The following is a 15,464-nucleotide window of genomic DNA, read 5'->3' on the forward strand; positions in this document are numbered from 1 at the left end:
TCCCCCCCCAATGGCCTAACTTACACAGGAAGTATCACACTCAGTCAATAACTAAGCAATACTTGAGAGAAGTGCTGAGCAGTGGAAAAAAAGGAATAGCAAGTAAATGAAACGACCCTCCACAAACAGGTGAACAAACTGTAGAAATCAATGACATGAAAATGGACTGCTTTCTCCTCCTCATTGAATTCAGTAGTTGCCTGTTTGTCTCTTCTCCCCTTTGCTGGCTGCAGCATTCCGGGAGTAAACGTGTCATGGAACAGCCCTACATGGCCACTGCATTGCCTGAGAAAGAGCCTATTCATTAAGCCCCAGGATGGCATCCATTGCCCTCTGGCTCAAAGATAAACTCCTGACTGTTGCCTTCAAAGCTCTCCATTAGCAGGACTCACTCCACTTATTTGTTCTAATATTGAGCCTGTCAATGACATTCTCTCTGGAGTAGGATCACAGTGAGATCTCCCACTACTGCCTCTAGTCCTTTTCCTGAGACTCTCCAGTCACCTACCCTGCCTCCTGTCTTACAGTTCACCTGGTTCCTTCCTTTCACAGGAAGCATAAGACCTGCCTCCTCCAAAGCTTCCCACAGTCAGTTCTTCCAGAAAAAAATCCCCAAAGAAGCCAGGGCTCTTGAAAATCTAAATGTATATTTCTTTAGTGGTTGAGGTGGGGTAATAATGATTCTATTAGGTTTGTACGCTTCTTGCATGAGTATTAGTGTCCTTTTATTAACTGATAATTTAGGTGTCCAGTCTGTGATCAGGAAACCTGTTGATCAGTTAAAAAAAATGAAGACTACATTTCACAATCTGGGGACACAGCAGGGCTCTTATAGTTTCACAGATATTGTGAGCATCCTTTTTTAGTTTGGGTTGTAGAATTGTAATTACATATCTATTCATATATTATGCGTGGGTCCTTATCACAAAATAAAGAAGAAAAATCTCTCTAAATAAAAGCAAATGAATTAGAAAGAGGAAATTATTCTGTTTTGTATTTCTGTTAAACAATTCATTTAAAGTCTGGAGCTGAGAGCTGCGGGTCAGGAACAAATGGATGTTTAATAATTTCTGATTCCATTTTATTATAGTACTTCCAGATCAAACTTGAGTAAATACACAGTTGTGTGACCTTGAACAAATTACCTAATCTCTTTGAGCCTTTGTTTCTTCAAAGCAATACAGGGATAATATATGGTTGAATTAAAATGAGATAAAATAAATCATATAGCACTATGCCTGGCACATATTATAAACTGAAAAAAAACATGCTGTGTGGCTCTCTCCCATCTCTGTCTTTCTAGTTTCTACGTGTACTTTCACATTTATAACTTTTGAATATTCCTGAGAAGGGTAGTAAGTTTGGAAAAATAGGATGGAAACAAATACAGAAAAAATAAAATCAAATCTTCCTGAGTGATTAAATAATTCACTTTAAAAGGTGACAAATGGAAGTTTTAACTAAAAATGAGATCTGGCTGACTGCTTAGATGTAGCACCCTAAAATATCTAAGCAGATATGGGAAAATTAGAAAACTCACAACACACCTTAAAGCTATAGTTGATTGTCATATTCTGAAAGAATATGCCAGATTCTGAAAGAAATGTCCCATAACATTAAGGCTGATGAAACTGTACTGAAACAAATGATTGATAGTCCTTTCTTGGTATAATTTAGAAGAGTAGCAATTCTGTTTTCTTGGAAGTTTCAGGAACACTTTTCATCTCTCTCCTTAGACTTTATTTCCTGGTTCGGAAACACAAGGTCAATGCCAACCAAAACAACTAGAAAGCTGCTATTTTTTTTTTAAGCAGCTAGAGTTCTGGTGGACTGTATCCTGGTAGCTGTAGTATCTACAATAAAATGCTAGGAAGAGAAAAAAAAATAGATACAGAGCCAGGAAACATAATATATACTAAGGATTGTAACTTAATATGTAGCCCATCTATACTGAGTGTTGGAAAAATGAGTGTAGGAGCTCATGTCAAGTCACTATAACCTCTACTAACTGAATATATTGCAGCCAGTAGAAGTTGTGAAGAAGTTCATGCACCTCAAAGCGCTGACCATGTTCTATCTGAGGAAGGGAGAACATTTGAATTTGTTAGACTTGGGGGAAAGGGTAATACATACCACAAAATGTCCCATCATAAACACTGGATTTGGATAGATCTCTGTTCCATTGAGGATGAATAAGATGAAAACAACAGTTTAAAGGGGAGAGAGAGGAGTTGGAAGGCCATAATGCCATGCGATCCAGAGCAAACCCCCCCCCAAAAAAAAAAGAAATTAACCACGTCCACAGGCAATTTTCTAAAACTGTTTGACATCTTTAATTAAGGTCACAGATAGCATCTGCTGCCCTCAGGATCAAAGACTAACTCCATACCATTGCTATTAAAACTCTCCATTGGTAGAAACTCACTAACCAAGAGACCATTGTAAAACCCCTTTATCGAGTAAGAACCGACATCTACAAGAAGAGAGGATGAGATGAAAACACAGTGGAATGGAATGAAAAGAGAGTTGGATATCATAGGAACACCGGAAAATACCTTTAAAGAGCTAGGTTAAGCCGTAGAAATTCATTTTGTATTCTGCACAGATGATTAATTTTCAGATGGTGATTTTATTCATGGATACATTAACCAAATATTTATTGAATGCTCACTCTGCTACAGACTTGCAAGCGTGAACATATATAACAATAAACAACAGGGTTTAGGTCTCTGATCTTAAAATCCATTTTAAGATTAATCCTTAGTCTTGTATGGCAATGAGTAGTTCAGACACAAATTCAAAAAGAGTTGATAATAATAACTGCTAGAAGAATTAAATTGTGTAATAGAAAGTAAATGAGTAACCACTCTAAGCATTGACTGCCTAAGGGAGATCTCTGAGAAACTAACATAAAACTCAGACACAGATGGCAAAAACTGGTATTTAAGAAGGAAGGAGGGAAATTCTAAAAAAAAAAAAAAACCGAAGAAACAAAAGAACTATTTTAGTGGCAAAATCCTTTAGGTAGGAACAAGTTTGGTATGTTCAAGAAATGAAAAGAAGCCTAGTATTCCTGAATCCTAGTAGATGAAGAGACTGTGTTAAGAGATAACTGGAGCCAGAGTCAGAACATGTTGAGTTTTGTTAAGTCAGGAAAAGTAGCATGGATATTATTCTAAATGTTCTTGAAGACACTGGCAGTCTTATTGAGTGAGTCGATCTGTCTGTTAGCTTGAATTCCACAGAAAGCAGAATCTGAGACAAAGTTTCAATATGGGTACTTTGGGGGAGAGTTTGATCCCAGGCAGCAGCTGGGAGGAACATGACAGCAATTCAAAGATGGGGTAGAATGCAGCAACTTGGACATTTTAAAACACTACTGATGGCTAGTCAAAGAAGAAATTGCTAACACAATGGCAGAACAATTTATAAAATAAAGAAAATAAAACGAATACAGCATAAGGTGAAATAAAACTAAAACTCAACACATAAAAAATTTCTAGTGTTGGACGTTTCTATTTGAAAACAAAATTGAATTAAATGATTGAGCATAAGCAGACTTTTGGAAAAGTCCTCCAGAAAGTAGCACTAAAGAAAACAGTGGTTGAAGTAATGAGGAAATGGAAAATCAGAACTTTTCAAATCCAAAATCTGGTTCTTCTAAAGCAAAAATAAACAACCACAACACGACAAACACAAAACCTCAAACAAATAAAGAGCCAAAACTACATTAAAACTGACAAGACTCGGTCTTCAACTTCGGTTCATGAAGGAGAAATGGGAATTTGATTTACTGTCTGCAGAATTGTGACTTATAAGAAATATGTATTCGGGGGGCGCCTGGGTGGCGTAGTCGGTTAAGCGTCCGACTTCAGCCAGGTCACGATCTCGCGGTCAGTGAGTTCGAGCCCCGCGTCGGGCTCTGGGCTGATGGCTCGGAGCCTGGAGCCTGTTTCCGATTCTGTGTCTCCCTCTCTCTCTGCCCCTCCCCCGTTCATGCTCTGTCTCTCTCTGTCCCAAAAAAATAAATAAAAAACGTTTAAAAAAAAAAATAAATATGTATTCGGTCATTTAGATGACCAAAATACATTTCTCATATATATTTGGTCTTCGTCCACAGTTCCTGTCTCACAGCTCCCCTAAACCTTGGAATTTCCTACAGGAGGGACTTTGGAAAGTTTCTCAGGAGGGGCCAGTTGCCAGTGGAAGCAACCATGTGATTAGAGGGCTGGAGCTTTCAATTCTACCCCCGCCCCCCCCAAACTCTAGGGATGGGAGAGGGGCTGGAGGTTGAATCAATCATCAACGGCCAGTGATGTAATCTGTCATGTTCATGCAATGAAGCCTCCGTAAAAACCCTTCAAAGCGCAGGTTTGGAGAGCTCCTGGATTGGGGAGCATAACGAGATTCAGGCATACCTAGAGAGGGCATGGAAGCTCTCACTTTCTTCCTCTACCTTGCCCACAGGCATCACTTCCATCTAGCTGTTCTTGACTTGTATCTTTTCACAATTAACTGGCAATTTAGTAAGTAAGACATTTCTCTGTGTTCTGTGAGCCATTCTAGCAAGGTAACCAAATCCAACAAAGAAGTTTTAGAAACTTCTTATTTATAGCTGGTCGGCCAAAAGTACAGGTAACAACCTGGATTTTCAGCTGGTGTCTGAGGTCCAAGGAGGAGGTTATGAAAACTTCCAATCTGTAGCTATTTGGTGAAAAGCGCAGGTAACAATCTGGGCTTAGGACTGGCATCTGAACTGGTTGTGGAGTAAAAAGGTAATCTTGTAGAACTGAACACTTATCCTGTGGCCAGTCTAAACAATAAAAGTTAAAAAAACAAAAGAATTCTGATCAAGGACATCATAGGCTGCATTCTGCAGGGGAAATAAACTTCGTAAAATTAGTTCAGCCAAGTCACTTAACAAATAAACAAATAAGCAAACAAGTAAACAACAGTTCCTGGGATGATCAGTACCCGGTCACCATGATATATTACCTAAAATGTACAGGTTCCAGAAAAAAAAAATGAGACGTGAAAAGAAATAAGAAACCATGACCCATATGTAGGGGAAAAAAGCAAGCAAAATATAAACTGCTTTTGAAAGGCCCAGATAATGAGCTTAGCACACAAGGGCATTAAAACAGCAACCATAGATCTATTCAAAGAACTAAAGAAAACCATACTTAAAGAACTAAAGAAAAGGTGATGACAATGTCTCATCAAATAAAAAAGAAAAATCAGTGATGATACAGAAATTATTAGAAAAAACCAAAGAGAAATTCAGGGGTGGAAAAATGCAACAATCACAATGAAAAATACAATGTAGATTCTAAGTAGCATGTTTGAAGTGGCAAAAAAAAAAAAAAATAGAAAAAAAGAAAAGAAATGAATCCAGATTGGAATGGAAGACGTAAAACTATTTCTATTTGCATGTGTAGCAAACTAGCATATATAAAATCCTTCTAAAACGCTATTAGAATTGATAAATTAATTGAGCAAGATGCAGCATACCAGAAAATGCACAAAAATCAATTGTACTTCTATCTACAAGCAATTACATTCTAAAAATTGAAGATAATTCCATGTACAATAGCATTGAAAAATAATACAAGGGGCTCGTGGGTGGCTCAGTCTGTTAAGCTTCTGACTCTTAATTTCGACTCAGGTCATGATGCCACAGTTGTGAGATGGAGCCCCGAGTTGGGCTCTGTGTTGACAGCATGGAGCCCGCTTGGGATTCTCTCTCTCCCTCTCTCTGCTCCTCCCCCATTTGTGGGCATGCACGCTCTCTCAAAATAAATAAATAAACTTAAAGGAAAAAGAAAATAATTAGATATGCATTTAAAAAAAGAAAGACAAACTTTTACTCAGAAAACTACAAAACATTGTGGAAAAAATTAAAGACCTAATTGAATGAAAAGACATGCCATATTCCTAGGTTGGAGGACTTAATATTAAGATGGCAATATTCCCCAAATTGATCAATGAATTTATAAATGCAATCCCTGTCAAAATCCCAGGTTTCTTTTTTATACAAGTTGACAAGCTGATCCTAAAATAAATAGATTACAGTAAAGCATCAGAAATAACTGATTTTACATCAGTGTTTCCCCAAAATTTTTAGAGTTGATCATCTCTATGCTTTGACAAATTGTTCCACATGTTGGAATATGTTTACGTATTCCAAACTTACTATAATTTAAGTACTAATACTTAACCACATTTAATAAAATAAACTGTTTATTTATAAAAAATAGATGTTAAAATTATAAATGAAATATTAGAAAAGAAAACTCAACACTATATCAAAAGGATACTCCCACATGAGGTATTTTTCAGAAATGCAGAGTTGTTTAATATATATTAATTGTGTTAATAATTAATAATATTAGATAACAAATTAATGCTATCATGGTAAAAGGGGAAAAAAGCAAAGTATTATTTGAATATAACATTTGACCAAAACTGCAACATTTCTGAAGGCAAAAAAGGTCTTAGAAAAGCAGCATAAAGGCACTTCTTAATATGAAAAACTATATATGACAACACATAGAAAAAAATTGGGGGGAATGTGAAACTCTAGAGTCAAATTTACTGAAATAATTAGAATTTTAATCATGATACTTTTGTCCTAATTATCCGACTTTGTCCCAGAAATGTTTATCTGTCTTATAAGATATTAAATAGAAATAAGATACATAGGCATAAGGAGATCAAATTGTTTGTAAAAGAAAAATGCATGGGCAGGTTTCTAAAAGCTCAATATAGAAGGTATATGTAAGCAATCACTGATTTTTACATGTATGTATGCATTCTGTTAAAACAATGACTCAAGGGGTGTCTGGGTGGCTCAGTTGGTTAAGTGTCTGACTTCAGCCCAGGTCATGATTTCACAGTCTGTGGGTCTGTGGATTGGAGCCTTGCATCCAGCTCTGTGCTGACAGCTCAGAGCCTGGAGCCTGCTTCGGATTCTGTTTCCCTCTCTCTCTGCCCCTCCCCAGCTTGGACTCTCTTTCTCTCTTAATAATAAATAAATAAACTTAAAAAAATATTAAAACAATGACTCGATGAGAAATGGACAGGATTTTTTTAGCTAACTTTTGTTTAACCAACTCACCAAATTAACCGAATACTATTATTTCCTTCAAAAAATCAGTCACAGAATTGCACCCCACACAGACTACTTGACGTTGTTAGGCTCACTATTTTCAACCTCACCTTTCAAACTATTTGTTTACCAAGAGTGAGTTACATAAATGTGCAAAGATCTCTTTATGCTGCTTGAACGTATTGTTTCAATTAAATAATTTAATTAAATGTTATATAAACAGATAGAATTCAAGCGTGAAAAGTGCCTGCTATTATGCAAAAACAAAGCTGATGATTTGGAAAGAATGAATAAAGATGAGTCTCTAAAAACAGACTGCTGTTGCATTATACACAGGTGGTACTATATGTAAAAATTTAAAATAATTCACACTCAGATTACAAACATGTTAAAGTTTTCATACCACTTTTAAGAAACCAACACTTGAAATTGTAGGACAGATTATATGATTATATAAAAATCTCTTCAACGATGAGTGCAGCCATAGAAAAAATTAGTCCCACGTCAATATATTTTCAAATGCCTTTGTCTTTGTTTTCAGTGAAAATAAATTATTTTGGCCATGTGTGTGTCATTTTATGATTCTCACTCTTCCTGACTCTTTCAATGATCATGCCAACAACCAGTCCTGATCACTCTTCAGCAGAATCCTATCTGATCGACAACAGTGGTGTCTTAATGCTGTGTATGACCCAGGAAGCATGACAGAAGCCTAACGGCCACAGTCAGGTTTGTCTGTGACAAACACCAGACAGTCTGGTGAAATGGGGATTCAACATCGTAACGGAAGAATAGTTACAAAAAAAAAGATGAAAGAGTGAATTTTTTTGCACATCTGAATGTGTGGCATGGAAGACTGTAACTATGCTAAATATTAAGAGTATTATAAAGCAGTGGCATTTTGAGTCATGTTTATTTCCTCCTTCCATAATTAGCATGTACCACTTTCACAAACAGAGAAAAAAAGAACAATGTGTTTTCATGGAAGGTAATAATTCGATTAGGAACTTAAGGTGTACTGACCGAAATTTAGGTAATTGTGGTGTAAAGGTAAAACCATATGGAAACATAAACTTCAAATAACTTCTATATTTCTGACCTAAGAAAGAACAGGCCACGTGCTCCTGTTGTGACTCTTTGTGGGTCCAAGGGCAAAAGGCACAGTAGGTGGAGGTTAAGGAGGAGAGATGCAGAGAGAGAGAGAGAGAGAGAGGAAGATAGCTAATCTAGAGATCAGCTGCCCAGTAAGAGAAAGTTGAAGTCGTCCCTCTAACACAGATAGAGAAGCGTTGGTTTTTCTGTTTCTGAATGTTGGCTCATTAATAAGAGTTAGTTCTTGGCACATCAGCATTTCCAGAAGATGGAATATGTCTTAAATTCATGTAGGCTACCCAGAAACTCATGAGTTCCTGGAATTTTTATTAAAATTTTCATATAAACAAGCAATCATTTTGAAATTCTAGTTCCTGGTAATGATCTCCATGGATGTCATCAAAACATGCAAAGACAGAAGATGAGAGAAATGGGGAAGACATTTTCTTAAAGACAGATTTTTATTAAAACGCTTATTTTTTTCTTTATTCATTCACATTGGGTATTACAGCACCATTAGTAAATTGTTATTTTTATGAGTCTGTTTCACTCAGGAAATTTCTTAATTCATTACATTTTATTAGATCAGCAGTAATGAACCAAAAACAATATCATTTATTTTTATTACTACTGTAGGTTAAATCACAATGATTTATACAGCCAGATTGAAGCAATGACTGTGTAATTACTCTGTTATTGTCAACGATATATTTTTCTTAAATAAGACACTTTAACCACATGTAAAGTCGATAAATATAGAAACTTGGAAGTGAAAATAGACTAGCCACCCAGTCACCATTTTGTGCATGAAGTATGATGTGGATCCATTCTGGATGGTGGGCATGGAAACAGGAAAAACATTGGTATTAGTGAAGTGACAATGATGGGTCTCTTACTGTCAAAATACATGGTTTAGACTGTTAGTCATTTAAGGGGTATCATAAATTTAAGGGGTTCATTTCCTTAAGAATAAACTGAATATAACCATTCCAGATAGACAATTGTCTGTATTTTTCTTCTCTTTATATGCAAAGAACTATTTTCTAAGCATCTATGATGATTTTCCTTTTTTATTATTATTATTATTTTTAGACAGAGAGCATGAGTCGGGGAGAGGGGCAAAGAGGCACACAGAGAGAATCCCAAACAGGCTCCATGCTCAACTCAGAGACCAATGTGGGGCTTGATCCCGTGAATCTGGGATCTTGACCTGAGCTGAAATCAAGAGTTAGAGGCTTAAAGACTGAGCCACCTGGGCACCTGGGCGCCCCATGACCATTTTCCTTTAATAGCTTACAATTCTGAAAGTCATAGCATGTTAGTCAATGTTCTTTCAGCCCAATCTCCTGAAGGCTATGTCATTTCTATTACTTCCATATTCAGCAGAAGTAGAGAATCACTACTCTGGCACCTATATTATAATCTTTAAACCACTTGAAGACCTATAAAAAAAAACTTTTTTGTCTTTCTCAGTAAATGACTTCAATCCGAATACAAGATTTCAGTAAATCAGTGCTACTAAATCAAGCCAGCAAGTTTTGGCTTTTTTGGTAATGTATTAATATTTGCAGCTATCATGAGAGAATTACCTTTAAATATCTAGAGGAAAAACAATTGTGGGTCTATCATCCATAATCCACAACCTTCTATCCAAAAGCACTGAAAGCCAAAAAATTTACTCTTTTGGCAGAAAAACTTGACCTGAGCAATCATGGGGCTATTTATAGTCTTTATTCTACTCAGTGTGATTATTCAACTATTTTGTTGCAGTTATATTAATGTGCTTGATTGCAGAGTGTTGTCCTAGAATCTATCGTGAGTGTTCCCTAATATGTAGTGAATGCATCATATTACTTTCCAAAATTGAAAGAAAAAAAATCTATATTCCGAAACACATCTGGTCCAAGGGCTTTGGAAAAAGGGCTGTGAATTTTGTTCAGAAAAGTGAAATGAGGTCTTCTAAGTAATTCTAAGCGTTCCCCCTGGTTTCACTAATTTTTAAATATTTCATTATATACTTTCTAAACTTTACGCTGCCCGATTAATTCAAAAGGGCGACGAACAATACAAAGTCAGGTAGTTCTGCACCTTGTTAGTGGTACTGAGATACTATGAGGGTGGCCTTGACACTCCACATGCAGAGGCCACAGCAGATGGTCTTATGGTAAGTAACCTGGATGAGAAAAGATTAGAAATATTTTGTCAACTTTGGAGATGCTGGGGTCAGCTTCGAGAACCAAAAGGAAAATGAATGTTTTACGTGTGGAAATTCACTTGACCACACAGCTTTCTAAAACATGAAGCGTATAATCAGGCTCTTGTTACACGGTAAACCGCCATCATGGTCCCAGAATACTTGAACCTCATTCTGGTTTCTTGTCTGCTTTCAACATGCTTTTTTCACTTTCTTACAGAGTTATTTTATGTTCTAGACTGTAAGAGTTAAATAACTCCCAAAGTTTGATAAGTGCCTGTTATTTTCCTTCACATATAGATGTTATAATATTTTGGAAACAGCTGCTATTCTTTGGTATAAACTAACATATAATGTAGCATATGTCGTTACTACTAATTTAGAGCACTCTGAGTGAAAACAAATACAAATATGTTCTGGATTGTTTTTTCTTCCTTTTCCTCGCATCCGTCTCTTCTTCGCTTCTGTTTTGCTTCAGTGTCTTTAGGGGCAAACAATTTCCATTTATCTCTGACAGTGTATGTATGACAAGAGAAGTTAACAAATATATGCATAGTCACACCCAATGAACACACAAGAACTCAAACACCGCAAGTGTGCTCATACAGCTGTGAACCACTCACATTTTGGTAACGATGTAGAATCCACTTGACCAAAAAGGAAGAAAATACAACTTAAGTAACTTTAAAATTCTTGTCATTTTTCAACACAAGATGTCAGAATATAATTTGGGAGTTTCATACATTACACATTTTGTCTTTATGGCTGTTGCTGATAGCAACAGCGTGTTCTCTTATTTGTGTCTCTCTCATACCGCGTCCTTTCTCTTTCCCCCTGCCAAAAGTGTGAGCGAGGGAGCACCTGGGTCATTTAATTCTTTATTTCTTCCCTTATCTATTTTTGTGTTTCTAAGTCAGTGCTTGTCTTGAGGACTTAATATTGTAGAGGTGAGTTTACTTAAGTGAAAAATGCCTAGGTCTGATAAATTGAAAGACAGAAAGGAAGAAATGAGAGGTGGGGATCAAAGATGTTCTTAAAGAAGAGTTGAAATAATATTTACGTGTTATTTGGTTGTGTAGTATTATTGAAAATGCTGAATTTATGAGCAATTCTTAATTCAATCAAGCACTGCGAATTAATGATCCAAGCATTAGAGTTTTGTCAGCATACTCTTGAACTGATTAGGCTAATCTGTCTGAAGTGTGGTTTCTTGTTTAATTTTTTTTTCTTCTTCTTCTTTTCTTAGTCAGGCTATAATTTATGGTCTGTCAACTCATGAATTTTTGAGGGGCAGTACAATCATTACTTGTTGTATTCATTAAGTTCAATAAAAAAGATTTAATTTTTTTTAAAAGAGTAGTCTCAGAGAGAAAAATCCACAAGATAAGTAAGATCATTATCTTTAATTTTTTTTTAATGTTTATTTATTTTTGAGAGAGAGAGAGAGAGAGACAGAGCATGAGCAGGTGAGGAGTAGAATCTGAAGCAGGCTCCAGGCTCTGAACTGTCAGCACAGAGCCCGGGGCGGAGCTTGAACTCAGGAACTGTGACATCATGACCCAAGTGAAGTCAGGAGCTTAACCGACTGAGCCACCCAGGTGCCCCAAAAACATTATCTTTCTTTTTTTGTGTGTGTGGGTGTAGAGCAATATGTTTATTTATTTGAAAGGTGTATGTGGTATAAAAGATATTCTGATCATCTAAAATGGTAAATATTTTTTTTTTAGGCTGGTGGGATTATAGGTATTATCAGTTTTAATAAAATTTGAAAAATTTATAAATATTATAATCCGAAAAATACAAGAAAACATTGTTTTGCTTTTAAAAGGAAGAATATTTAGGGACCTTTCATTAGCGATTAATGTCATTCTTTTCTTTTATACTTTGTATCTGTAGCCCCTTTCATATTCCCCATTCTAGTTACTTGGTTTGTTTTCTTCTAATGCACATACAAGAGGACTCATTCACCTGTTAGTTGTGGTGATAGAAGCCAAGGAGGTCCTTGTCCCTTCCCTGATTTGTATCTTTAATTCTCATGATAAACTGGAATGTCTCAAAGCTCAGGTCTTTGAGATGATTTTTGTGTAACTAAAAACATTATCTTTAAAGTAAGCTGAATAAGGAACTGAATATTGAGCTGAATATTGAGGAATCTTAAGGATGAATATAAAATCAATCCCACTACGAAGCAGAAGTTACTGAGAGAAAAAGCACCTGCATGTGCCGCCTCTCTGTTATTCTCCAGCGCACAACCCCTCTTTCCCTAGGCATCATCCTCAATACGTTAGGGAACAGCATCTTCGGTCAGGAACATTCACCTGTGGAGACAGAGTTCGGCTAGTGCAGGTATTGATATTAAATCTAAATGTAACATTTTATGGTACTTTAGGGATCTCTCATTATTTTCTACTGAAAATACCCCTTATTGAATTAACAAAGGCCTTCAGGACTTAATTTGAATCTATGATTGCTGGAACAGAACCTAAAGCCTAAAGGGAATTATTAACAATTTATGAGAAATCTTTAAGAGATTGAAAAGGCTAATAGATATAAAAGAAAATTTAAGTTAAGATAAGATAAGCTGACTAGTGTGAATATCAGAGAACAAAGTTTATAGGACTTGAACTGTATTCCTTGGAAAAAATTATGTTAATTAGTTCTCCAAGGTGGAGAAAATCTCAAAAAGCAAAATTTCATGTCCCTTCCTTCTATCAGTTATTCAGGATGTTAATGGTATATCTGACAACTTTTTCTCCCTGTAAAAGTAAGTGATTATTTCAAAACATGAAATGTAAGTGGCCAGTTTGTATAGAATGGAGTGACAGGAAAAAAAATAAGAGTTGAAAAGAATGAAAGGCAACAGGCAAAAAAGCTTTATTTGACTGAATCAGCAGAAAGTGGACTTTTTAAAAGTTAAAATCCAGAAAGAGTCTGGTCCAATTTTTCCATCTCTTCTTAAAGCCACAGTTTTCTTTTATCCTGGCCTTGGAATGAGCTAATGGACAGGACCTCCCATTTACTTCAATTCGTTGCCTGCACAATTTGCTGCAGAATTACTTTTTCTCACCGAAACCTATCAGGTGTTTCTGAAGGAAATAAAAATATTGCCTTATTGGCTGTGGAGAAAGGAAGCAGCATTTTAGAACCAAGGCAGAGGTCAGCATTTGTTTGCGCTCAGGCTTGGTGTCACCATTTGAGTGGCTTCCAATTGAAAAGTTCTGTCCCTGTTCAGTTGATAGCCGGACTCACAAAAGAAAACAGCTTATTTCTGATATTCCCCTTCTGAGGAGACAGAAGCTGCCGTTAACCCATTAGAAAAGCCGCTGGCACACCTTGGTATTAAAAGAGAAATTTCAAAGTAAACATTGTTTTGTGTAGAGTTGAAAGGCTTAGAAGTGTCGAATTCTGGTGGCCTGGGTGTTACTGTGCCTCATATAGAAGGAGATTCCAAACCTGAAGTTTTATATAAGTATCTCTAGATCTATGAAACACGCTTTAGAAAAAGTTTTGTTAAAAACGTAATTGAACAGTAAGCCCTGATTGTTCTTTTTTAAAAAAAAAAAAACACTTTATTTTATTTTGATAAGAACACTTAACATGATATCTACTCTCTTAACACAATTTTAAGTACAAATACAGTATTTTTGAGGACAGGTACAATATTTGTCCAGCAGATCTCTAAAGCTTATTCATCTTGCTTAACTGAAACTTTATCTCTGTTACTTAATGACTCCATATTTCCTCTTCCTCACGGTCTCTGGTAACCACCATTCTGCAATCTGATTCTGTTAATCTGACTATCGAGAGAGCTCATATAAGTGGAATCACATCACAGCATGTGTCTTTCTGTGACTTACTTATTTCACTTCGCACAATGTCCTCAAGGTTCATCTATGTCATTGCAGAGTTTTCTTTTGCTTTAATACTGAATAACAGTCCGTTGTAGGTATATATCACATTTTCTTTTTTCCATTCACCTGTCAATGGACATTTAGGTTGTTTCTACATCTTGACTATTGTGTATAATGGTGCAATGAACACCAAAGTGATAATATCTCTTTGAGATTCTGATTTCAATTATTTTGAATAAATAGCCAGATATGGGATTACTGGATAATATGGTAGTTATAAGCTCTTTTTTTTGTTTGCTTGTTTTTTGTTTTTTTTTTTAATTTTTTTTTAGGTAGGAGTCAACACAGGGCCCAAATTCACGATCCTGGGATCAAGACCTGAACTGAGACCAAGTGTTGGATGCTTAACCATTGGGAGCCACCCAGGTGCCCCGTGGTAGTTTTATTTCTAATCCTTCTTTGTACATTACTCTTATGGAAAATTCTACTTCCTTGAGATTCCCAAGGCCCTGAGATATCAACATCAAAATTCTCTCTCTACCCTCATTTAGTACCTCTTACTTTTCCACACTGTACAAATCTAAATACTTTTGTCTTTTTTTTTCCTGTTACTTTAATGTACAGCGTTCTATGTAGCTTCTGAACCTTCTCAGTGTTGTTCCTAGAAAAACTGTATTCTTCTGTTTTCTTAGGTAATTCTTACTACAATATTCAAACTCAGCTTCTCCTTACGAGTCTGGGTCAGGTGCTCCCATTTCGCTAGTACTTCTCCAAGGGTAGCACTAATCATCATTTATTGTAGTTGTCTCTTTGCGTATTTTTAATTTCCTCACAAGATTCCAAGCACCATGGGAGCAACGACCAAGTTTATTTTGTTTGCTATCACATGCCTGGCACATAGTATATGTTCAATAAAATGGATGCATGGATATCTACTGCCACTAGACAATAATTAAAATAACTGAATAGGACTCACTGAAATAAGCTGAACTTGTGAAAATAGTTTTAATTTTTAGGATTTTATACTTGATGACAGAAGACATGATTTTTGTGGTTTTTTATTGATAATAATCATATTAATAGCAGGGATAATAATAACTACTACTAACTTAATTGAATTGAAATCATGACTAGATACTATATTAGGAGCTTTATTGTATTATTCCATCCAACCCTTGTAACAGCTCAACAGAGTGGCTATTATATTTCCCATTTTATA

Source organism: Neofelis nebulosa, chromosome 2 (genome assembly GCF_028018385.1).
Source record: "Neofelis nebulosa isolate mNeoNeb1 chromosome 2, mNeoNeb1.pri, whole genome shotgun sequence".
NCBI classification, from domain to species: Eukaryota; Metazoa; Chordata; class Mammalia; order Carnivora; family Felidae; genus Neofelis; species Neofelis nebulosa.